General features: G+C 36.7%; 1 protein-coding gene and 2 long non-coding RNA genes across 12 annotated transcripts in view; 1 reads left to right on the forward strand and 2 right to left on the reverse strand.

Moving 5' to 3' along the window:
* The first annotated feature begins 1,316 nt into the window (after nucleotides 1-1,316).
* The window catches only part of LOC114252404 (uncharacterized), a 65,564-nt gene continuing 39,814 nt past the window's right edge, over nucleotides 1,317-27,066 (forward strand). For 4 of the 10 annotated variants that reach the window (XM_089733550.1, XM_089733556.1, XM_089733557.1 and 1 more), the window contains exons 1-3: nucleotides 1,317-1,517; nucleotides 2,325-2,543; nucleotides 21,427-21,506. The gene's annotated coding sequence lies outside the window, so the exon portion shown is untranslated. Of the gene's footprint in view, nucleotides 1,522-2,324; nucleotides 2,544-21,426; nucleotides 21,507-27,066 lie in introns of all 10 variants that reach the window. The other 6 variants (XM_089733544.1, XM_089733548.1, XM_089733545.1 and 3 more) reach the window with 3 other exon arrangements.
* On the reverse strand, nucleotides 13,004-16,607 carry LOC149501372 (uncharacterized). Its single transcript, XR_016324326.1, has 2 exons — nucleotides 13,305-16,607; nucleotides 13,004-13,098 (listed from the first exon to the last, which is right to left on the reverse strand). It is a non-coding gene; the product is annotated as an uncharacterized LOC149501372 (long non-coding RNA).
* Nucleotides 18,435-23,697, reverse strand: LOC149501373 (uncharacterized). Its single transcript, XR_016324325.1, has 2 exons — nucleotides 23,438-23,697; nucleotides 18,435-21,539 (listed from the first exon to the last, which is right to left on the reverse strand). It is a non-coding gene; the product is annotated as an uncharacterized LOC149501373 (long non-coding RNA).

A 27,066-nucleotide genomic window follows, 5' to 3' on the forward strand; every position in this document is an offset into this window, starting at 1 on the left:
CCGGATACAGTGTAGTGGCCGACGCTCCGCTTGGATCGTCTGATTACTGCCTTATCCGTGCAGCCATACCGCTGTTTCGTCCTGCAGTGCTATCACGTATTTCGCAGACAATTAGCAGAAGACAAATATTGTGCACATATTGCTGTCAACTGTCAATTTCGTATTACGAATTTACAACGATTAAGCACATCGCAGATCATCACTAGTGCTGCCTCTGCAGAGCGATTTGTGAAACTTTAGTGCATTCTTGACATAGTACAGCAGGGTGTGACAGATTAGTCCCAAATGTTTCGTTTTAGCACTACCATCGAAGTTAAGTTAAGTAAGTATACAGACAATGTAGGTAAGGTTACAGTTCAACTTTTTTGTGCCAAGGCTAAAGTGGCACCACTGAAGCCGGAACTAACTGTTCCTCGGCTAGAGCTAATGCTTTGTTGGGTGCTCGATTGCTGTCTAAGGTGGTACAATCGTTAAGCTGTAAAGGCATTAAAATATCGCAGTGTTTCCTATGGACGGATTCAACAATTGTCTTGGATTGGATTCATTCTGAACTAAAGACGTTGAAAACGTTCGTTTGCAACCGAATACTCGTAAAAGAGATTTGTGAACTTACCTCTGAATATGAGTGGAGATATGTAATCTAATCATAGCAATCCGCAGACCTTGCCTCTAGAAGTGTAAAGCCGCAACAACTGAAAGAGAACAACCTATGGTAGAACGGTGCTCCCTTTGTAATGCAGCCAGAGGGCGAATGGCCAATCATCACACGGTGCCTACCACACGTCTTGAAACGAGAGTTAGTTGGAGTTTGCAGTGTGATGGAAATGCTGAGTTTGATCTCTTTCATACATGTTCAAAATTTCACAAGATGCACAGAACCATGGCTTGTTTAATGCGCTTTATACAAAACTGTAAATGCAAGTGCATGCAAATCCAATCATCTTATTACTTTTAATTACATTAATTATTACATTAATGTAATTAAAATAAATTCGCTTTTTACCTTGGCTAAACTTTCTCAAAAGAAATCCTTCAAACAGGATATCCATTCACTGAAAGCCTCGGGCTGTCTTAACCGCAAATTTAGAATCATGTCATTGAATGCTTTTTTGGATACTGATGGGGTACTACGTGTTGGAGGTCGTCTTCACAAGGCATTAGTAAGAACCCAACCAAATGTTTTCATTAAAATTAAAATAAGACTTGACCTAAAGGTCTTAGTTACCAGCAGGTCATATAATCCCTTGCATAGATTATACACATCATATATTTATGTATTTGAGATCCCTTGGATACTTTTGCCTGCAACACAACAGTAAATATTTTGCAAATTGCAAAAATCTGCTGCATAACAGGAAATATTTTGCAAATTGCAACATCAGCAAGTTGAATATCAAATTACAAATTGCAATTTCGTTTGTCAAATTTGCGACGCCTTTGGTATCTGGTGCTGGTGCTAAATAGTTGCAAACTATCAGCAAGTGTAAAATTTGTGAAATTATTTTTGCCTTATTTAGGTAGGTAAGTGTAATTGGTTTAGATCTCTAATTGTGATATGTGTTTTTCATAATGTTAACATTAAACACCATGCTGCGCCCAGCGCGCCATTAGGTGCAATAATAATGTTGAGGTTATAGAGCTTATGTTACAAATTAGTATTTCATCTACCTATATTACTATACACAGAGCTCTAATTTATTAATAATTGGGGCTTTGGAGGCTAAGGAAATTAGGTGAGATATACTTAAATCAGTGCGTTTGCGACACTGTCTTAGTGATTAAGCTAGCCCCCTTAATCTATCGGAAAGTCTGTTCCGAACACAGAATTTCGAAATATCTGTTTTTACAATTGTGCTCTGAATTAAAGCCGTTAATACCTAGATCACCAAGACGAATAAGAATAGAATACAGTAGAATGCAAGATAAAATCAAGTTTTAGTTTCTACTATGTGCAAATATTAAATCTTGGGTTGCTTAGTGAAAAAGTGTTAATCTGCTTTTCATATTTCTTAAAATTACTCATTGTATTTTTACTGTTCTAATTTCATAATGTTGTCAACTAGCACTGTTGATTGCACCTATAATTGAGGTGACATCTGCCCATAGACCTTTACAATCATAGATAGTTTTCATACTTCAGTGCATCTGCCATGTACTTATTATCAATTTGTCAATGTTTTGTATTGATGATTACTTTGTTGGTGCAACTAAATAAATAAATAAATAGCAGTACTCAATTTAACATTTAAATAATCAAGAAAATAAAATAATCACAAAATCTTGTTTTCAAAAGTAGTTAGCCTAAATTGTTCTTTTCATTTCAGACTTATTCTTAACTAAATTTTAGAAACTTGTTTATGCAGATGTTAACAGCATTGTAAAATTTCATACTAGAAACCTGTGGGAATGAACTTTTTGCATAGTTTGCATCAAACTAGTAAAACCAATGCAGTTAGTGCCATAGCCACTTGGGACTAAACAATCTCCTAAAAAAAAAAAAAAAATTCCCTCAAACAGTACAATGGTTCACAAGCTATAAATGGGTAAGTTAAATAATTATCTTATAGACCACAAGAGTTCCACTGATTTCACAATTTGCAGGAGTCAGTCATAATATAGATCAGTTATGTTTTTGAAGTTTCATAATGTAACAGAGTTCTGAGAAATGTCAAGTCCTGGTGAAACTGGAAAGACCTTCAGGCCACCATTAACCATTCCTTCATAAAAAAAGAAATATCAAAATTTGTCTTATTTTTATAGTTCAGGGATATTTGATAATAATAATTTTGTATGCATTGGCATTCTGATTGAAAAAATAATATAAATAGTACTTAAATAATATAAAAAATCATTATAGGTTTTACAATAAATTTGGCTTTCCTGGGGTTTCGGGGTGTATAGATAGCACTCATGTTGCACCAGAATATGAAGAGAGGTTTATCTGCAAGTGTTATCATTCCAGGAATGTGCAAATTGTGAGCGTTTTGCTCAAGTCTCTCATTCAGAGTAACAAACACTTCATAGTACTTTTCTGAAGGATTAAATTTTCAGATCTGTGATAGTGATGTCAAAATTTGTGTTGATGCAATATTTAATGATACATTTGTCTGGTGTAAATCTGAACTGGATATGCCTATGCAGGATCTGCACCATACTTGTGAAAATGTTTAGTTTTTAGGCAAGTAAAGTATTATGAGCTCTATCTCAGTAACATGACTACAAAACTGTATTCAATTCAATTCAAATTGAAAAGGATTTATTTGCCAGAGACATGGTACATAATATTTTAACATTCCAGCATGTCCTTACTTGAATAAGAAGTGTGCAAATATAAAATAAATATAAAATTAATTGAAGATTACTAACATGTCAATTTATAATATAACATTAATAAATTTTAGTCATAAAGAGTTTAATTACATTCATAATCCATTAAAATCATAAAATATAGATCTACTCAATTACAGATTATTATTATTTCAAAATTCACTAATATCATAAAACATTTCCTTCAAAAAATATTATTTACATCATTTTCGAATTGTCGATTCTTTTTTCCTTGAAAATATCAGGCAAATGGTTATAAATTTTAATGGCCATACAATAAACATTTTTCTGATTAACTGTCAATCTCTGACTTAGTACTTGTAGGGTGTGTTTATACGGACTTGAAATAAAATTTAAAATATTTTGTTCAAAACACATATCTCAAACATATGTAAACATGGAAGAGGAAAAATATTTATTTATTTAAAAAATTACAGCCACATCACAAACATTTATAAAATATAAAATAAAATTTAAAATATCACTGGAGGTAAATTTAAATATACAACTATCCAACAAACCCATGTAGTAGATTGCGCGTACACTTTTTGGTGCCATTAATGCTCCAATAAATTCTGTAGAGCCTACCCCATAAAATAATGCCATATCTCAATGGTATGCTGTCTCTGCTGCTGCTTGAGAAACAGTAAGTCTTAATCTATTCAAAACGTATACAATACTTATCAAGCTTATTACAGAGACAATTTATATTTGGCATCCAGTTACAGTATTTATCAATTGTCAAGCCTAAAAAATATTAACAGTCCATGCTAATAGTTAGGGGGCGTCCATAAATTACGTGAGGTGTTTTTTTAAATTTTCTGCCCCTGCCTCCTCCCTGGTGAGATGTCGTGAGATTTTATTCAACCCCCTCCCCATCCCCCAATCTCACGGGAGATTTTTCAAAATGTGAGTTTCTTACGTAAACGCGTTGGATTGTTATTGTAAAAAGAAAACAAATTTGCTTCGTGCTTTTATTTATGACTAGTTATGACTAGTAATCACTGTTGCTGAGAGTTTATTTATGAGTGTAATAAAAATTTAACAATAGAATACTTAAATCATAACTACTGTGATTAAAAAAAGAATATCTACTCTAATTCAGTCCATGGAGAATCATGCACAGTCTCAAGAGAGACTATTGGAACCAACATGTCCATATGATTTTCAGTAAAATCATCTGATCCTTCAACTTCGTTCTGATCTAGCCACTCTAAGCCATTGGCACTTGCACAAAGTAACTCATTAGCTCGTCCTGTGACAATCCGTGAGGGTCGCACATTGCGGAACATACGCGCTTGCTTAGCTGGTGCAATGTGGGCTGATCGCCTGTGCTCTGCAGCTCTTGTGCTAGATGCAAAGTAAATACCGCATCTACTGCAGCATCTTTTCTCTAAATCATCACGTACACTTGGGCAATAGAGATCATAAGGCTAAATAGCTAATAGCTAAAGTGACTTTTCATCAAAAAAGCCTCCATACATTCTATGACTTTTTTCACAAATCTCAGCATTCAGGCAATAAATTTTTTGATGGTGTCTTGTGATGTATTGCTCCAATTTTCGTATAAAACCACGATTACGGACATTCCTATCAAGCTCTTCCTACAAAAGTTCAATGGGTTTGAGATCCGGGCTCTGAAGATGCCAAACCATGTTTTTTAACACCCCTTGTGCCTATTTCTCTTCTCTTCTTTTTCTTTTCTCTGCATAATTTTGAGCTATGCTTTGGATGATGTTGTTGGAAAATGAATCCATCTCCAATTAATCGCAACCCAGAAGGAACGGCATTTTGTTCTAAAACTTTTTTGTCTGTACTTTTTTCAAAATTCCTTCAATTACGTTCCAATCGTCAGTTCCTTGACTAGAGAAGCAACCCTAGACTATAATTGAGCCACCATCATGCTTGATCGTATGGACTACACAGTCTGGCATCATTTTGAGCACTGTGTCGAACGTAAATTCTTCGTTTTGAACCGAATAGTTCAAACTTGGATTCATCGGGTCAAAGAACTTTTTAAAAATCTTTAGTTCAATCTCGATGGGCAAGAGTCCGCTGCATCCGTTTTATCTTGTTTTGTGGCCTTAGCAGAGGTTTTCAAAGGGCGACGCGATCATACAGCTTCGCATCTCTCAGTCGCCGTTTTACTGTAGTCAATGATAAAAGTTTAACACGAGTTTTGTTTACTTCAGAGCGGATTTCTAGTGCTGTTAAGTGTATATTTCTCTTGTTGGTATCAATAAAGAAATTATCTTCATCAGACGTGGTAGCCTTCCCGAGCGTGGACGATCTTAAACGTTTGACTTCATTGTGTAAAACAACGCTGGCAGAACGCACTTCACGGTTGATTTCGTGTGTTTTTCCCATTTTAAGATGTCTTCACTGTAGAAACCACAAGCTTAGATCAATTGAGATTGTTTGTGAACAAACCCAATTAAGCTCAGGTAATAAGAAGTCAGAATCACGTATTTTCAGAACCTACAGAACAGATTATTTCCTACTTATTCATCAAAGTGAAACAAAAGCAAAACTATTAGTAATGAGTACATCACAGAAATATTATTATAATATTATGACTCTACCACCTGGCTCTAGCGCAGCGTTGGTCGGTGTTTGACAATAATAGATGCCTATTGTCCAATAACATGAAAGTAAACAAAATAAGGATTTCTTTAAATGTTCGATATTAACAATAGAATATGCTGATGTGCGTTTGTTTTATTTTTCTTATGGGATTATATTACAATAGATTGATAATTTTGTTGTTTAAGTGCGGTCCTAAACTTTTTGCCGGCAGTCTAACCATACTCTATGTCTCAGCTTGAAGATGCGCACCTGGCGTACAAGCAGCCTCTGCTGAAATGAAAGCTGCATGAGCCAGTAGTTAGTTTCCATTTGTACTCTTTCTAGATCTACAACCCACGATGTGTCTATTCTTGTTTGTTGTCCTCTAGAGTCTAGACAACATAATGATTGATTAACATTCTGACTGCAGTGCATTAACGTTAACACTAGATGGGCTGTGAGCTTATGTACTTACAATTTTTTTTTTATTGCCCTTGTAGTCAGACGAGCATACGGCTCACCTGATGATGAGTGGTTACCGTCGCCCATGGACTTCAGCAATGCCAGGGGCAGAGCCAAGCCGCTGCCTACCGCTTAATACTCTCCACAAGCCTCGTTTGAAGAAGGGCACGGCACATTGAAGAAGGAACATGTCATAACGCTCGGGAAACACCGTGGAGGGGAGCTCATTTCATAGCCGGATGGTACGTAGCAAAAAGACCTCTGGAAGCGCACTGTGGATGATCGCAGTGGCTCCAGGTAGTATGGATGAACTCTACTCCGGTGGCGGGCGGTGCGATGGTAAAAACGAGATGAAGGTATCATCTCGAACTATTTCTTAGCAGACATAGCAGTTCCTAACACCCATAATATGCAGAAAAAAACAACTAAAAAAATACATAATTATACAGAATTAAAGGAAGAAATTACTAAAGTTTGGGAAATGAATAAAGTTTATATTGTGCCGCTAGTGCTTTCCAGCATTGAGGTCATACCAAAGTACCTTCACCGCTCCATCAAGCTTTACCCAAAAAAATATTTTTTACCATGCAAAAAGCCACATCTTTAAATACGTGCCGGAATGTTTAGAAGTTTTTGCAGAACGAAACATCAGACGATATTAAAACTGAAAATGAACTCCACTTGGCTTAGGCCCGTGCTTTTCAGTCTTTACCGAAATTCATAAAAATACGAGAATAACTCTGTACATAATAATAATAATAAAGCCTTTTATTCGCACAATAGATGTACAATTATGTTTCTTATACTGCTGCACTGATACGTATGTATTTTACAAAATTAAAATTGTTCACTTATTTGGTGCTTCTTTACTTTCGGTAACTCCGTTTGCCAGTTGGCAAATGCCTCTAACCTTTTTCTACACCTATCATGTTTCTCTCGAGTGCTCGTTGGCAAATAATAATTTTATTGGTTATATTTTTTGTTGTGGTCCACGTTTGGCTTCCTTACATTAAGATTGGTAGAATGCAAATATTAAATAATTTTCCCCTTGTTGCTAAATTAAGGTTTTTGTCTTTCATTACTTCCCATAGACCCCAATACCTCCTTCCAACTGTTTGCAATTCTTCTTTCAATTTCTTTGTTTATGTTATCTTTGGTTGATATCAGCTATCTAAGATCCAGTAAAGTTCTGCTACAAATGTAAATGCATTTTTCTTAAATGAAATAATGTAATATTATTGAAATTTATACCCACATATTTATTAAAGTCTCAACAAAAAAATAAAAATAATGTTCTATTCAAAATGGCCACCTTTGGATTTATATAGGCCTTTAATCTGTTTGACCACGAACCTATGGATTTACGCATTGTTTCCATGGAAATTTCACCACTGCTTGGTCCAAATATTTTTTTAGGAGACTCAATGTCGCCGTGTCGTTTAGAGCAGGCATATTCTCTAAACCTGACCATAATTTGAAGTCTAAAGGGTTAAGGTCTGGGCTAGATGAGAGCCAGTCTGCATCTCTTATAAAGTCCGGAACGTTGGTTTCAAGCCAGGCTTGGGTAGTTCGTGCCTTGTGACTGTTAGGGTGAATTATGTAAATCAAACATCAGTTTGTGTTCGCCGTCTTTACTGCAGAGAGAAATAGATTCGAAGTTGTCATAGATTAAACGTAACAAAGAATCTACATTCAACATTCCCCTTCAATTTAGAGTTTCATAAAGTCTAAAATTGTAAAATCTCACATTTAATAACAGTTTAGTTTAATATACAATTGAACACATAACTCAGCTAATTTAAAAAAAAAACAAATATTACAATTCTATTTGGTTACAAATCTTATCTTAATAATATGCTAACTAAATGATTGTTTCTTTTACAATAAATTTAACTTGCTTACAAAATAATCATGTTTTATTTTTGGTAATGCCTCTGTGAATAAGTCTGAAACATTTTTGTCAGTAGGAATATAATCAACTGTTAGTAATTTTTTATTTACTATATTTTTAATAAAATGAACTTTAATATCAATGTGATTTGATCTCTTTCCATTGTCAAAACTTTTAATTAACTTTATAACACTTTGATTATCCAATAGTAGTTGTGTAGTATCCGATGTTAATGTCAAATCATGAATAATCCCTTTTAAATAAATTAATTCTGTAGTAGCTTGAGCGGCTGCAACATACTCAGCTTCTGCTGTAGATAGTGTTACTGCAGTCTGTTTCTTTGAAAACCATTGAATCAGATTATTACAGTAGTATATAGCACAGCCACTGGTGTTTTTTCTGTCTACTTTGTCAGCTGCCCAGTCTGCGTCTGCATATGCAAGTAATTTTCTTTCTCCTTCTGTTTTTCTGTATATTAAGGCTTTATTTTGTGTGCATTTTAAATATCGAAGTACTATCTTTGCAGCTTTCCACAAAGATGTTGTTGGGTTGTCCATAAATCTACTCAGATATGATACTGGATAACAGATATCTGGTCTAGTGTTCATTGCTATAAAAAGTAATGAACCAATAAGTTCTTTGTATGGGACATATTACAATATTTTCATCTTTTTCTGCACTGTAATGGAAATGTCATTGGAGTATTTATTCCTTTACTTTCTTGCATGTTAAACTTTTCTATAATTCTTTATATCATTTCTGTTTGTCTTATTTCCATTTTATCGTTACTCCTTGATATTTCCAATCCTAAGTAGTTTTTCACTTCACCTAAAGCTTCTTCCATTTGACTCCCTACAGAAGAGGGCCGTTCGGATTGTCGATAATCCCATTCTCTCGGATCGTTTGGAACCTCTGGGTCTGCGGAGGGACTTCGGTTCCCTCTGTATTTTGTACCGTATGTTCCATGGGGAGTGCTATGAGGAATTATTCGAGATGATACCGGCATCTCGTTTTTACCACCGCACCGCCCGCCACCGGAGTAGAGTTCATCCATACTACCTGGAGCCACTGCGGTCATCCACAGTGCGCTTCCAGAGATCTTTTTTGCCACGCACCATCCGGCTATGGAATGAGCTCCCCTCCACGGTGTTTCCCGAGCGCTATGACATGTCCTTCTTCAAACGAGGCTTATGGAGAGTATTAAGCGGTAGGCAGCGGCTTGGCTCTGCCCCTGGCATTGCTGAAGTCCATGAGCGACGGTAACCACTCACCATCAGGTGGGCCGCATGCTCGTCTGCCTATAAGGGCAACAAAAAAAAAAAAAATGTTTGAATTCTGTTTTCAATTTTTCTAGTATACTCTGATTTCCTAGTAGTAAAATATCATCAACAAATATGAGTATCCATGTGTCTTTGTTATTGTATAAACAAAAATCATGTTTTGATTGAGTAAATCCGTTGTTTGTCATAAATTGATTAAATTTGTCATTCCAGCATCTTGGTGCTTCTTTGAGTCCAAATAGTGACTTTTTTAGTTTTAATATTTTACTTTTCGCTTTTACATCTTCAGGGCATTTTATGTAAACATTATCTTTTAGTTCTCCATTCAGAAATGCCGTAGGAACATCCATTTGTTTTATAGGAAGTCCCTCTTGTATTGCATCATCATCATCATCATCAGCCTTTATCTGCCCACTGCTGGACATAGGCCTTCCCCGATGCATTGTATTGCATGACTTAGCATAATTCGTATTGTTGACATTCTTGCTACTGGTGCATAGTATCCCTCTTGTCTTTGTTGAAATCCTTTAGCCACTAATCTTGCTTTCTTTGTTCCATCTTGTTTCATTCTAAATATCCACTTGGTATCTATAGCTTTTTGTCCTTTTGGTAGTTCTGTTTCTTCCCATGTTTTCAATTTGTTAAGTGAATCAAGTTCTTTATTTATAGCTTGTCGCCATTCTTTGTCTTGTACTGCTTCTTGATATTTAGTAGGTTCTCCTGTACACAAACAGTAAGCAATGCTTAAATCATACTCTTCTAATGCTTTTGGTTTTTGTATTTGTCTTCCAGATCTTGTCTGATAAGTATTTCTTTCAATTTCGATCTCTTGCTCTTTCTCTTCACATCTCTCACTCTTTCTTTCTTTATTTTCATCTTCTCTTAATATTTTCTCTTCATCTTCTAGGTGAGTTTCTTCTTCTTTATCCTTGTAGATAACAGTTTCTTCTATTTCAGTTTGCTTTAGTTTATTCTCTTCATACTTTAAGTCATTTTCATCAAATCTTACATCTCTTGAGCATACTATTATATTTTCTTTAGGATCCCATAGTCTCCATCTAATTGGTGTATAGCCAACCATTCTCATTTCTTTTGCTCTATTTTCAAATTTCTCTTGCTTTGGTACATTTGGTCACCCATACTTTTGAACCGAATACTCGCAGTTTTGATAAGTCCAATTTTCTAAACATTATTGCTGCAGGTACTTTATTCTTTATTGCTGATGATGGACATCTGTTTATTTGATATACAGCACAGCGTACAGCGTCACCCCATAGATGTTTTGGTAGTCTTGTCTCATTTAGTATAGTCCTTGCTTTATTGTATATTGTCCTATTCATTCTTTCTGCAATTCCGTTGGACTGCGGTGAGTATGGCTGTGTAAATTGAAGTATTATTCCATTTCGCTTACTATATCCCAACATTTTATGGTTTTTGAATTTTCCACCGTTGTCACATCTAATTTTCTTCACTTTGATTCCAGTCTGTCTTTCAATTCTGCGTATGTAATCTATTAATATGTCTGTAGCTTCACTTTTTTGTTTTAATATGTATATGATATACTTCAGTGAAATGGGAGTAATCATCAATTATGGTTTGGTAATATATTTCACCTTGAGATGTTGGTGTAGTCACTGGTCCTGATAAGGCTTCTAGCCTTAGTATCGAGTTTCTTAGATTCTTCTGTTTGTATGTCGCTATCTATAATGCTCCACACACCCCTTTCTTCCATAATTAATTTTAATCGAAATTTCCAATTACCGAAATTATCGCCATCTACGCCTCCGAGTCGCGGTAATACTTCGCGTTCACGTGCCATTTTTTTTTGTTTCCACAGTTTGTTCGTGTTTTTTTTTTGTTTTATTATTATTATTTAACACTTTGTACTTCTTTTTATATCCATTTATGGGCCGAAAGCGCAGTGGAAGCGTTTGTTAGGGTGAATTATGTAAATCAGACATCAGTTTGTGTTCGCCATCTTTAATGCAGAGAGACATAGATTCGAATTTGTCATAGATTAAACGTAACAAAGAATCTACATTCAACAGTGACCAGGTGCAGAGACCTGCTGGAAAGTCTACGGTATGTTTTTAAAAAGTATATTGCTGAGAGGTTTCACAACATGATCCAAGACTAAATCTTGATTCACTTTGGCTGAAGTTTTCACTCCTTTTTCAAAATGTAGTTTTTTGACTCCTTGATAAGACACGCCCGACCAAACCATCACTGATGCAGGATGATGACCACGTTGTACTTTTCCGACCACTTGAGCAGCTTCTTCAGAACTGTGAGCGTACACATTATCCTTTACTTATTGTAGTGTTCTTCAATCGTGAACATTTTTTCATCGGTATAGATAAGATGACCAACTATTTTTTGTTCAAAAAGAGTACACTTTTCAAGTATTTCATAGGTGAAAAAAAAAGAAGAAAAAACGATAAAAACTTTATGTTCTTTTAAAAGCATATTTTTTTTCGGAGTGGATTTTTTTTGCTAAATGAGAATGTTCGTCTAATAATAATCTAGCCACATCCGAACAACTTTCATTTTGCATATTAAATTTGACTGCTAAGACGGCAGATAATGTTTTTACAGAAAGTTGCGACTTCTCAATGCTCTAATAATCGTTCCCTAGTGAAAATGCCCTTTCAACAGCAGCATTAGTGCCTGGACGACATAAGGAAATTTCTATTAAAACTTTTAAATTTGGGATGTGGGATAAGTTCTACTCAAAATGCCGAAAGATTTCTACCCATCTTTTGTCAAGTTGTATTTTCTCATCGTTCCTTTTCTTAAATTTTTCTTCATTTAAATATAAATTTACTTTTCGAATTTCTTCAAAGAGAAAATTGAATATCTTTTACTTCCTTCATTACAAATTCGATTGCTGAAGAAACTTCTTTCCATTCAATTTTACTATTTAGAAGGGTCCATTTGAAACAATTGAATGTTCTAAAGTTCACTATCCATTCTTCGATATATTCATAGCAAATTTTATAAAAAAAATTAACTTCTTTTAAAAATTCATTCTTTAATCCGGGATTGGAATCTTCCAAAACGGTCAGTTTATTCCTTAGAATTAATGGTTAAAATCCATCATTAAATTTTGATTTACATTGCAGTATGAAATCGTTTAATATAGTACAAACTTCTGCTGCTGAAATTTTATCTCCTTCAATTTTGTAGAGTAATTTTATGAAAGAACGCCTGATTGTGAATAAAATGGTTCTGACATATCGCTTTGAAAGAAATTCTTCACAATTGTAGGACATTAGTCAAGGTTTAAAAAATATGAACGTAGTGGATTATATAACTGCAAAACACGTTCTAATGCTGGAGTTAAAGCAAGCCATCTGACTTAAGAATAATCAAGCAGTTTTTTTTATTAAACCCCAGCCTCTTCACAATATTCTTTCAAACTTGCTACCTGTACTGTTGTGCGGAGTTATGTGTGGGTCAGTCTCAAAGGAAAATCATATCACTCGTAATTATTTATTGTATACGTGTCCGAGTGCCGTGCCGGACTCCGATGGACTGCCTCGACGTTGACATGAGCCGGCACACCACTCCCCCCTTATAAAAAAAACATTTGTACTGTTATATAACATTAAAAGAAAATTGTACAAAAAACGAAAAAAAATTATAAAAATTAACATAACAGTAAACATACCAATAAAACAAAAACACAGACATCTATTAAAATTAAATCTAAAAATGGTTTGATTTGCTGCCGAAATGTCCACGAAACTTAAAAGGTAAAAATGCGTTTGCGAACATACTATTTATATGATGTCAATTTTAGTAGTGGCTTTCGCGGCGCTGGTCTCTGGCCTGCTTCTACGCATGCTTCCTCTTGCCGCTTGCATGGTCTCTATAGCCTGTGCATGGATGTTTTGCACATGCTTATTTAACAATTTTTTTGCTTGAAAGGTACAGCGTCGGCATGTGAAGTACACTATTATGCCTATCACTAAAATTCCGACTATCCACCAACTAAAATAATTATGCCAGGTGGAATCTTGAAGACTTGCGTTTGCTCCACTCTGGGCAACGACGATCTCCTCTTTTGATATAGTTTTACCCATTTTACTAGTACGAGTATAAAAATGTTATTGTTAAAATGAAAAATGACTTGTAAATGATTTAGTTATTACTACTGTACATGATTTTATATATTGAAGCGAACGATTTATTAACCTAAATACAAAAAATATTGCTACATTTAATAACAAAATTATAGTAATATGCTTTAATAACAAAATTAAATATGAAGTATGTCGTGTGTTTCGCCTACTCATTGAAACGTACGGGCTTTTTACTAATACGGCCGGAACGCGGAACATAAGCGAGCGGTTTATTATCGCTTTCCGCTGCTTTGGTGACTTGCTGGGAAAGTTTATTTTTATTATCTTTAATTGCTATATTATCGTTATCTACACTACTTTTATTGTTATCAGTCCAGATTTCGGAAGAAAATGCTGGTTTTAACCTATCTACAGATATTTTAATTACGCGATTCGGAAGTTGTACTGTATATACTTTATTATTTCTTTCTAACACTTTATAGGGGCCGTCGTAGGGTGGTTGCAATGGCTTTTTAACGGAATCATTGCGTATATAAACATGACTACAGTTACTTAACTCGCGATAAACAAATAATGTGCGACTATCCTTATGTGCTATTGGCTTAGGTTTCAACTTACTGATCAAAGTCCGAAGATTTCTAACATATTGACAATAATTAGATATGTGTTTGCTATTTTCATAAAAATCGCCAGGTAGCCTTAAGGTCTGTCCATACGTTATTTCGGCGGCACTTACACTAGTATCGGTGCGCGGTGCTACTCGAAGTCCTAACAATACGATAGGTAATTCTTCGACCCAAGTCTTCGTGTCTAATCTAGCCATAAGAGCGGCTTTCAAAGATCTATGCCATCTCTCTACCATACCATTACTTTGCGGATGCTAAGCAGTAGTACGTTTTTTATCTATCCCTAAACACTTCATGAGTTCCTGAAAAATGCTACTTTCAAATTGTCTGCCCTGGTCCGTAATAAGTTGAACCGAGCAGCCAAAACGGGGTATCCATTCATTAAAAATAACCTTTGATACAGTTTCTGCGCTAATATCCTTAACGGGATAAGCTTCAGGCCAGCCTGTAGCTCGATCTACTATCGTAACAAGATATCTATAGTCTTGCGTAGAAATCGGCAATGGCCCAACAATATCAACGTGAATGTGTGTAAAACGATCTGCTAAAGGAAATTGGCCATATTCTGACTTAACATGTCTATGAATTTTTGCACGTTGACACTCATTACAAGATCTGGCCCATCTGCTTATATCCCTATTCATATCATTCCAGAAAAATCTTTGTTTCATTAATTTACCTGTAGCGCGGATACCTGGGTGGCTTGCATTGTGAACAGATTCAAAAGCTATTTTTCTAAACTGTTCGGGTAAGTATGGCCTAGCCCTATTAGTACTATTTTCGCAAACGATTGGTGCGTCATATTCTGGTAATATTATTTCTAATAAATTCCATTTACCTACTTGATTACGTAAGGTGGTTAGTTGCTCGTCGCTTCGTTGTGCTCGAGCTATGTCAGAGTAATTCAACGCATTTGGTATGGATATAGACTCTATACGCGATAACGCGTCTGCCACAACATTGTTATTGCCTTGGATATGCCTGATTTCCGTAGAAAACTCGCTTATAAAAAGTAATTGTCTAACTCTACGTGGTAATTCGCTGTCACTACCTATTTTCGAAAAAGCGAAAGTTAACGGTTTGTGATCAGTATGAATAATTAGGTTCTGTCCCTCTATCATATTCCGAAAGTATTTAATAGCAAGATAAATAGCCAATAATTCCCTATCGTAGGTACTATATTTCTCTTGTGCGGGTGTCATCTTCTTAGAAAAATATCCTAACGGCTTCCATACACCGCCGTCGTGCTGTTGTAAAACAGCACCCACACATTTATTTGATGCATCTGTCATAAGTGCAAGTGGGGTGTCGGGTTTCGGGTACGATAACCCAGGTGCACTTTGAAGACTTAATTTACATTGTATAAATGCCTAGTTTGATTTTTCGGTCCAATTTATCTTAGATTTATCCTTCTTTTTAGAGTTTTTTAAGAACTCGTTTAATTCGGCCTGGTATTCTACAGCATGTGGTAGGTGTAACCGATAAAAGTTGACCATTCCCAGAAATCTTCGTAATTGATCGACCGTTTCCGGTTTGGGAAATGCAATGATAGCGTTTACTTTCTCTTTAAGAGGCTTAATACCCTCGGTGGAAACTTCATACCCGAGAAAATCAATTTTGGACTGACCAAACGAGCATTTATTTAAATTAATTGTAATGCCAAATTTGTTAAATCTTTCAAAAACCTCTTCCAAGTGTTGTCTATGCTGTACTAAATTGTCACTTGCAATAACTACGTCATCAATAAAGGTGTATAAATAATCTAAACCTTCTAAAACAGTGTGGTTCATAAACCGTTGAAAAGACTGAGCAGCATTGCGTAATCCAAAACTCATGCGTGGAAATTCGAAAAGACCGAAAGGTGTAATTATAGCGGTTTTCTCTACATCCTCTGGAGCGACCATTATAAAATGATACGCTCTATTGATGTCTATTCGGGAAAAAACTTTTTTATTAGCTAAAATGTAAGTAAAATCGTACAATCTAGGTATCGGGTATCTATCCGGCTTAGTAATTGCGTTAAGCGCCCTATAATCGCCACAAGGACGTATATTGCCATCTTTTTTTGCAACAACATGTAATGGACTTGCCCACGCGCTTTTCGACGGTCTGCAAATCCCCAACTGTTGCATAAGTCTTATCTCTTCTTTAACCTTGGCATAGCGATGTGGTGGCAATGGTCTCGCCCGAGCATGTACGGGAGGTCCGAAAGTCTCGATATGATGGTAAACCGAATGTTTCGGTGGCTCTTTAAAAGAAACCGGCTTGGTGATATCCGGATATTTCGATAGCAAATCATAAAACGGGTGGCTTATATCTATAGTTTTAACACTATTTATATGATGTTTATTTACAAATAAGGATGAAACGTTAAGATTAGTTATTTGATCGGTTAGTTTACGAGAACTTAAATCGACTAATAAATGGTAATTTTTCAAAAAATCAGCTCCTAAAATAGGCTGACTTACATCTGCAATAACAAATGTCCAGTGAAAAGATCTTCTTAAACCTAAATCTAATTCCAAATTTTTAGTACCATAAGTTTTAATGACGGTGCCATTTGCTGCATACAATGTATACTTTGAACTATTATCAGAAAAAGCCTTTTTTTTCGTAACCGTACGTGGTAAAACAGAAATATTGGCACCAGTGTCTATTAAAAAATTTAAATTACTATTTCTATCCCTTATACTAAGGCGGTAGTTACGTGCTCCGATGCAGCTGTCCCCCGCCGCAGACTGCATGGCATTTAGTTTCCCGACTGGTTCTGCTTCTTCTCCCACGCACACGGCGGCACGCATTTATGCGCCTGCTCCTTGAATCTGTAGTGATAGAAGCACATCCAATCGTCACGAGCTGCTGAGCGATGGGGTGTCGTATTACGGCGACCACGGGAACTCGATCGCGCTCTGTTTGCATAGCGCCCACGGAATCCGTATCTGTACCGTTCTCTGCGTTGGCCATTCCTCTGCGACTGGATCTCATCGAGGCGAATATTAATTCTGGCTATTTGCGATATTAAGGTAGCTGTATCTGCCGTATTGACCTCGCCTATGGAGATTGGCCTGGTTGTCTCCATTACCTTGTCGGCTACGGAAGCCAGGGTATTGATATCCTTGCTATCCGTCACTACTAATACTGCACGGACGGAGGTTGGTAGGTGGTTCTGCCACAAAAGGAGTAAGGTTTCGTCGCTGATTTTATCGCGGGCTAAATCTTTCATTCGACGAAGCAGCTGCGAAAGTTTCTGATCGCCCAGTTCCATTTCCCCTATGAGCTTCTGCAACTGGCGGCTTTCCGATTCCTCGTATATTGCTAAAAGTCTGGCCTTGAGTGTGTCATATTTTTTTTCTTTCGGCGGCTTTATTAATATATCTGTCACTTGACTGACCACGTTTTTACCCAGTTTGGCAATGACGAGATGGTACTTGGCGTCGTCCGATAATTTTTGATTAAAAAGAACTGACTCTGCATGTATGAACCACGTCCTGGGTTGATCTTCCCAGAACTCGGCTATTCTCGATGTAACCGTAATCTGCTCCACTTCACTTTTATTAATGTCCGATTCGTATGACATTTTTTTTGTATTATATTATTATTATTTTTTTACTGTTTGTAACTATTTAATTTATCGACACGGCACGGGGTCACCATTGTGCGGAATTATGTGTGGGTCAGTCTCAAAGGAAAATCATATCACTCGTAATTATTTATTGTATACGTGTCCGAGTGCCGTGCCGGACTCCGATGGACTGCCTCGACGTTGACATGAGCCGGCACACTGTAAACCGATTGAAATATGAATATATATATTTGTAATAATTACTTCCACATCTATTCACATTGTTTTATACCCAATTGTTAGAAGCGTCCAAATTTTGGACGTGCCACAGACGCAGGGTCTGTAGTGGTATTATTCTTAAGCCGTGTCCAGGTTTAAAAGTTGGCCAAATCCTCATAAGTGGTGTATTGCTTAAGCCCCAACGGGCAGCCGGGATTCGCAACATCAGCAGAAAGAGTTTTTCCCGAGGATAGTGTAACTTCCAAAGAGTGAAAGAATTTTTCAAATCGGTTCAGTAGTTTGGAGCATATTCAATGCAAACGAACAAACAATCAAATCTTTTCTCTTTATAATGTTAGTATAGATAAATAAGCAATTAATAATGTTTTATGAGATGATATCCAGAGGGATGACGCAGATGACACACTAATCAGGTGATGACATAAATGAGTTGTCTGATTTCTGTATCCTTGAAAGGACAAACCGGATGACTCAAACAGCTGGGGAACATCCTCTCCGAAAAGAACCCATTGTAATCCATGGGGATAATCCTTGACAGACAGGGGAAAGACAACACGTCAGGGTGATCCAGTTGTTGTTGACTGGGTTGAAATCAGTAAGATGCCGATGATGATAGAAGGGTGTTTCTTCAGGAGACGCTCGGGCCTCCACGTTTTTCTCTCCCTTTTATCTTGATGTTTTTTACCCCCTTTTTTTTCGGGCCGAACATCCTGCGAGGTCAGAACCTGAACCAGAATATATAGATTAACATGACAGTTAACATAAATATACAGACAGATAAGTACACTTACTAAAATTACACGTAAAAATCGTTTGATTTGCTATCGAAATGTCCAGTATGCCTTAAAACCTGAAAACGCGTTTGCGCATTATTTAAATGATATCAATTTTAGTAGTGGCTTTTGCGGTGCTGGTCTCTGGTCTGCTTTTACGCATGCTTCCTCTCGCCGATTGCATGGTCTCTATAGTCTGCGCATGGATAATTTGCATATGCCTATTTAACCATTTCTTCGCTTGAAGGGTACAGCGTCGGCATACACGGCAGTATACAATTATGCCCATCACTAAAATTCCGAGTATGAACCTACTAAAATAATTATGCCAGGTAGAATCTTGTAGGTTTGCGTTTGTTCCGCTCTGGGCAACGACGATCTCCTCTTTCGACATATTTTTACCCATTTTACTAGTATAAAAATGGTGTAATTAAATATATTATCAAATTCATTTATTTCTAATAATATTAATCCATATTAATGTTAGTAACAGTGATTTCTTAAAAATGTGTTAGTAAGGACATAGTAACAAAAGAAAAGAACAACATACCTCTTTACAATATTTGAGAAAAGGTCTTCTAATCTCGAAAATATCATGGCCAGGACGCGGTTGGAGCTAACTCCTACTTTGCAGAACAAGGACGCGCATCGCTTTCTTATTATGGCATAGAAATCGTCGGTATGCGCCTCCGCAAACATGCCCGATGCGCTGCAGAACGAGACAGCCCCATCGCAGGGCGTTATACCACAGATTACTAAATAAAAAACAGATACTTCACTAGGTAGAAAATTACCAATACCTACTGCTATAATAGCATACTCTTTCGCGTCAGCAACCGCTGCATGCTAAAATGTGCCTAAATACCCAAGCCTACAATTGCGATTGCTTCGCACCGCGCGATCCCACAGGAATCGCAGGGCTGCCTATTCGATAAAATTAAATCGACATAAATAACTAGTTGTGTCTATTTTATTGATTTAATTAAAATTGATTGATTTAAAATTGTATCGTTAATAAAAAAAATTTTTATAAATTGGTATTAATTAATACAAATATAAATTAATACATCTAAAACATTATAAAGGTCAGTGTATAGGTAAAATAAAAAATCTTTTGATTGAACTTCTTGCTTTATTTTACCCAAATCATTCTCAAGTGTTCTTCTTTTTAGTTCCGACACTTTCAATTCTTTACTAAGTCTTCTTTTCTTTGGTGTATTAGATGAAAGTGCTGTTGATGTCTGAGTTTGTTCAGTTTGAATATTATGAGATGTCTGTATCGACTCCGATTTTATATCAGCGCCTTTGACGGTAATGGCTGATAGTATATTAATATTTGAATATTTGGTTTGTGTCGATACTTCTTTGGATTCTGGTTCAGTACTGGCACTTGAAGTAGTTGATAGAGATGGCAGCAGCTTTGTAGGCAAAGCGTCAGGTCGTAATTGAGGTTTATAAATAATCACCGACTTTTCAAAATGAAGACAACCACAATAGTCCAAGATCCCAGAGCGTTCTGACATAACTTATTTCCACATGGATGAAACCTTCACGACTTAGTAGCGTCTAGTATACTTTAAATACCAAGTAGGCAACTTGTGGAGCTTGCCCTGTGACACCTGGGCAGGTACCAGGTGAGAAAGGTAACTAAAAATATGAGTTATCTAACTTAAATTTGTATGGCTGATTTTTATATATATTTTGTAGAATATTATTCTAAACTAGAATTCTTAAGTGTCAGACACTTTTCATGGACCAGAGCTTTTGTCAGACGCTTTAAAGCTCGATAAAAAAATTATGAACTTTACTTATTTTTTCATGTATGACTTTTAAATATCTTATTCAAGTAACTATTACAAAGTTGTATTTCATCAGTCAGACAAATTCGAGTGACCAAACATCCGCTAAACACAATAATTATTCAGCCGGGAGAGCGAGCGCGAGAGTACTATGCACATGCGTTTCAGAGTAAAAAATTTAAATATATAGAAAATACTTACTAATTTCAATTCAAGATTTTTGCATCCTTATTTCAATAAGATCCCTTATTAAAAAAAAAGGTTTAAAAAGATTCAACCCATGCAAAATGTATATCTATATATTTGTCAAGTTGAATCTTTTTTAATTTCTTTGATCCATTTCGAATCTTTTCAAATCTCTTTTTCTAATCAGGGATGAGCTTCAATAGTAAGTTGTGAATTGATATATATATGAATTATAATTAAAGTGAGTATATTTATTGCATGTATTTGGGATAGTGAATATATGAGGAGCCATTTTGTTTTATAAGGTATCTTTATTTTATTGTAAAAAAGATACCAGTTAGAAAAATTTTAAGAAAAAAATATTTGCCTATGATTAATTACAGCAAATATTAGTTTATCTTTTAATCATCGTAATCATGACACTCATTGGAATTTTCATCGTTCATCCAATCACGATATTGTCCATGCAAGTCATCCTCGTCGTCATCAGTGATGTTGTCGTTGCTGGCAGCGTCTTCTGCAAAAAACAGCTTAAAGAATTCAAAAACATAAAATTATAAATAAAATAAATTTAAAACTTAAGTCAAAGTATAGTACCTGAATTTTTAAGGAATTTACTAATGTCTCCAGGTAATTGGTCACCATCAAACCAATGAAAGTGATATTGGTTTTCTTCTAGCCTCCACCCGTTGCGTTCAGGAGTTAAAATGGTTGGTAGTTTTTCATTTACGTTATTCCATATACTAGAAATGTAATTCGCTCGGAGAAATTGTTGAAATAATTCAGTTTTACATGGTGGTGGTGAGGTCGTAAGGTTCAGTTTGGCTTGTGCCGGCGGATCAGTTAGAGAAACACATCTTTCCTTCGTAAATGTATATTGACAACTACCGCTTAATCGTAAAGTTAAATGAGACTACGTTTTTAAGTTCAAAATCGCAAAACAGAATCACCATAAGCCGCCCACCAAAGGACAACTGAAATCGTTTCAAATTAAGTAAAATCAACAAATTTTATAGGTAATCACATGTTTTGATTTGCTTCTACAACAATCACTAAAGTATCGGTATATGGTGCGGTCAGAAAGAATTTATACAAAGAACAATAGTAAAATAACAAATGTTAACAACTATATAGCACTAATCTATTTGTATGGGCAACGCACATAGTTTGGTTACGCATCACCTTGTTATATGATCACCACTCTTTACACTATAGACTCTGGTAAGACCGTCAGGGCCAGGATGCTTGTCGGTTATTCGTTCCATAAGCCACTTTCCTGGTGGCAAATTGTTCTGTTTTATGAGGACAATGTCTCCTATCTTGAATTCGTCTTCGCGTTTTAACCATTTCGGTCTTTGTTGCAGCCGCGTCAAGTATTCTTTTTGCCATCTGGACCAGTTTTTGTGTGTATTTCCAACGTGTCAGGTTGCTTATTTTAGCGTCTTTCAGGTTCACATCAGGCACAGTTACAGGGGCTTCAGTTATCAAAAATGACCTTTGCTCGCCCACCTGTTCTGGTGAAATTGGAAAGGTCTCCGGGCCACCAGTAATAAAAAAAAAAAGAACCGTTGTAAGCTCTTCATAGGTAAGGTTAGTGTTAAGGATTCTTCGTAGATGGTGCTTAATAGACTTCACACCCGTCTCCCATAAATTTCCAAAATTTGGAGAGTAGACCGAGATGAAGTGCCATTGTGTTCCATCATCAGCAAGTATTTCATTAATTTGTCATTAGTCATTAATCTTGTGCCTGAATGTATGTTAGACAAGGGCTTCGTCATCACGTAGGCTTTTATAGGTAAAATGAAGTTGTTCCATCGTGATAATACATTTACTTCATGCCTGACTCTAACCTTCGTGGACTCCAGTCCAGACACGATAAATTTGGTAGTCGTAGATAAAGAGTTGTAGAGCGACCCCTTGTAAATCCGAATTGTTTATTATGAAGCAGGTTATTTGAATTAAAATGTTCTAAAAGTTGTGTCATAATAATTTTTTCAAAGATTTTACTCAACGTAGGGAGTACTGAAATAGGTCTATAGTTAGAGGGGTCATCAGTACTACCAGATTTAAAAAGAGGAATCACTTAACTATGTTTCATTAAGTCAGGAAATACACCACACTTAATACAATCATTAAAAATACTAACAAGATGAGAAGCAATAATGTCTATTACAGACTTCAAAACCTTTACTGATATTCCCCCCATATGTTGAAATCTCCGCATATAATTATTTTTTTGTTTGTTTTATTACATATCTTTTTGAGTATTATGTCTAGGTTTTCATAGAATATGTTGAGATCAGTATATTTTGGCGGTCTATATACACATAAAATAGTTTTTGTGAAGTTAATTCAATTGCGCAACATTCTATAATTCCTGTAGCCGAATGTCTCATAATGTCAGGCAAAATTCTTTATATTCAAGGCCTTTCTTAACTAAGATACAAGCTCCACCGCGCTTAATATTTGGTCTAGTATAACACGCCGCTAGTTTATCATTAGGTATGCATAGTAATTTCTCTTGGCCAGACATAATAAAATGCTCGGTTATACATATGATATATATGACATATATGATGTTAGATTCTATTTAATTACAGTTTGTGGACACAGTGTGGAGAATAAATTATAAAACACTTACCCTGGTTTAATACACGACACCAAGGAACTATTAAATTTACTTAGGCAAATGCTTAAGAATAACCTTGCAGCTCGAGAGATGTTGATAGAAAAAGGACTTGGACAAAGTGACTTGTCCTTTTATAGTAATAGTCTGACAGTTCTCGAAGATTCTGCATGCTAGTGATGTGCAAACCTCGTCTTCGAACAATAGACAAGATCGTACAGTCACGACATGCAGCGTTGAGTGAGTGAACTAATTAGTGTATTAAAATTATTTTATTTCCCCACACTGCGCCACTTATACTAGATGGCGTTAATTTAAAAAAAGTCTAAATTAATTTTTCCAGCGTTACAACTGATTTAAAAAAAACTCTGCTTTAAATAACTACGCTGTTACTACAGTGTACTTACACTGGTGGTAGGACCTCTTGTGAGTCCGCGCGGGTAGGTACCACCGCCCTGCTTATTTCTGCCGTGAAGCAGTAATGCGTTTCGGTTTGAAGGGTGGGGCAGCCGTTTTGTAACTATACTTGAGACCTTAGAACTTGTATCTCAAGGTGGGTGGCGCATTTACGTTGTAGATGTCTATGGGCTTCGGTAACCACTTAACACCAGGTGGCCTGTGAGCTCGTCCAACCATCTAAGCAATAAAAAAAAAACTAACAATTTGATCCAATATTGAATTGGATTGTGACGTTATTAGAGCATTATCGACATATAATATTAAAAAAGCCTAATACCATTAAAATTACCAACAAATACACAATTGTCTGCCCGCAATTGAACAAAACCAAACTTTTAACAGAAAATCAGTAAACTTTTGATTCCAGCAACGAGATGCCTGTTTTAAGCAATATTTGGATTTATTCAATTTGCATATTTTATTTGCTGGTGCTTTCACTCCATATGGAACTACCATAAAAATATACTCTTCTATATTCAGCACAGATAGACAACAGTATTCTTATTGACTCATACCTTGTAGTAGGTGAAAAGATTTCATTAAAATCTATATTTTCAATTTGTGTGAAACCACGGACACAAAGACGAGTTTTATATCTTTTTACTTTACCATCTTTGGTTCTTTTAATATTGAAAACCCATTTGGGTGTTATAGTTCTCTGGTCTTCATTATTCGCAAAACTCCAGGTATTATTAGTACGATGAGCTTCATATTCTTCATTTATGGCCTCTAGCCACAAGTCACTCTGTTTTCTATTAATCGCTTCATGTAACTGCGAGGTACATCCAATTCCATTAAATTTGCCTCAAAAACATTATTTCTACGTGGTCGCAAATTAATATTTGAACGATCCATGTCCGTAAGGTCAATTTCTTATGAAAGTTCATAGGTCTCAGCATTTTCATCAATGGTATTATGTGAGCTGTCATCACTTTCAGTCAATTCAGTGTTATCTATCTCCTCTTCAGTATTTTGTTTAGTATCATTCAATATAAAAATTTGAGCTTCATTCCGTTTAATTTCAAGTCTTTTCTGTTCATTGAAAATAACATTCCTTGATATTGTAATTCTTTTTGTAATTGGATCATACATTCTATACTTTGAATTATCATATCCAACTAACATCATTTTACAACTTTTACTATGAAGCTTCTTTCTCAACTGATCTGGCACATGAACATATCCTTCGCATCCAAACGCTCGGACATGATCTAGACTAGGTTTAACACCACTCCACAACTCTATAGGTGTAATATTTGGTGTCTGACTTGAAGACAGGCGGTTCAGCAAATATGCAGCACAATTTACTTCTTCTGCCCAAAGATTGAGTGGTACTTTACGAGCATAAAGCATGGAACGAGCACTTTCAACAATTGTGCTAATTTCTCGTTCTGCCCGGTCATTTTGTGCAGGTGTGTAAGGGGCAGTGAGCTCATGAGAAATACCCTCACAATCAAAATATTCTTTAAAGTCTTTGCTTATGTATTTTCCACCATTGTCAATGTGCAATATGCGTACACTATGTGAGAACTTATTTTTGAAGCAGTTTAACACATCACATTTATTCTTTATTGAATGGTTGACGAGCATGCTTTCAATAAGCACAACCCTGACACACAAACTTGTCACAGTTTGACAAGTCAACACCAGTAATTACATAATTTTTACACATTATCTGTATTTCATTGACATTTAAAGGCCCTAGACGTTCAAAATGTTATAACCTTGTCTTGTTACTACTCCTTCAGAAAATAGGTTTCTTCTCAACTTTGTTACATAAAGAACATTTTTCAGGATACATGTCTCCCACTGTCCATTGACACACTAGTCTATCAATACATTTCCTTGACCAATTACTTGTATAGCTTCTTGGTTTCCCAGTTTCAGTGGAGATCCTGTATACTCATACAATTCAGCAAAATATTCACGTTTATAACACATGTGAGCTGAGGCACCGCTGTCTAATATCCATTTTGAATCGTCATCACAATATTTTAAATCTGTATTTGCTACATTGAATACTAACATATTATTTTCTTCTGTTTTTGTTTTTGCATAATGGCCACGTTTCCCACAGTTGTACATATAAATCGATGTGACTTCTCATTAGACTCTCATTTAATTTTTCTTTTAATTCTGTGATAATTTTCTTTTTCATACTTTGTTTTGCCACTATTAATGCAATTTCATTCTCTTCTTCTACATTCAAACTAGCCTCCTCATCTAGCAGACGAGCTGTCAGATCAATTATAGTTTGATTCTTCGGATCAAGCGATATCCAAGCCTTTTTTTTTTGGGCCGGGGGCAGAACCTTCTACGAGATCAGAACTTGGATGAGGTAGAGGGGTTATCGCGGTCAACACTGCAAACAGACAGCGCAGCTCACCCCAAGGACGCCCTGCCGACGGAGCCTTCGAGGCGAATCGAATTTTAGATGGTTTTTCACATATACCATATCGCCTATTTTGTATTTCGCTGGCTTTGCGCGTTTGTCATTTTTTTTTTTTTTTTCCACACGAGAAAATCGCCGGATCCCCACCCGCGCGGCAGGTGGGGTATGTGGGAGTTGAACCTCACTAAAAACTCCTGCCGCTCACAACCGGCGCCCTACCTCGGACCGGGCCGGAGCCCAGTCGGGGCTATTGAAACGGCGGGACAGGGTTGACGCAGAGCACATTACATCCATCCCACCGTCCCACGGACGCCGGACCGGTGGCCGCCAGCGACACGACCACCGGTTCCCTCGTTCAGCGGGCCGAGAGCCCGCTTTGATGGCGCCGCGTTACACCTTCCCCCAGAGCGGTCGGGGGAACGCGGTCTACCATCGCCCGGCTTCCTATTGCGGGTGAGCGTGCAGAGCACGCCACCCCACGTCTGGGTCCGTCCCCGCACAAAACGGGTGGGACCCCTAGCTCTTAGGGGGCCAGGTCACGGATACGACCCCGGTCCCGACCCCCTGCTCGGCGGCGGCGGGTTTCTGCGTAGTGAGGAGAGCTTTCCCTCACTCGCCCCGCCGCCTCCTTCTGCGAGATGGTGCACTCGCAGAAGTCGAGCATAGCCTTCCATGACTCATCGCTGCCAAGCATCGACGCCACGACGCCAGGCAGCGACAAGTCAGGTCCTATCTTTGCGACCAGGACACGGCGCTGCACCTCCCAAGCGGGGCAGACAGCGAGCGTATGCTC

Source organism: Bombyx mandarina, chromosome 16 (assembly GCF_030267445.1).
Source record: "Bombyx mandarina strain Sakado chromosome 16, ASM3026744v2".
Lineage (NCBI taxonomy): Eukaryota > Metazoa > Arthropoda > Insecta > Lepidoptera > Bombycidae > Bombyx > Bombyx mandarina.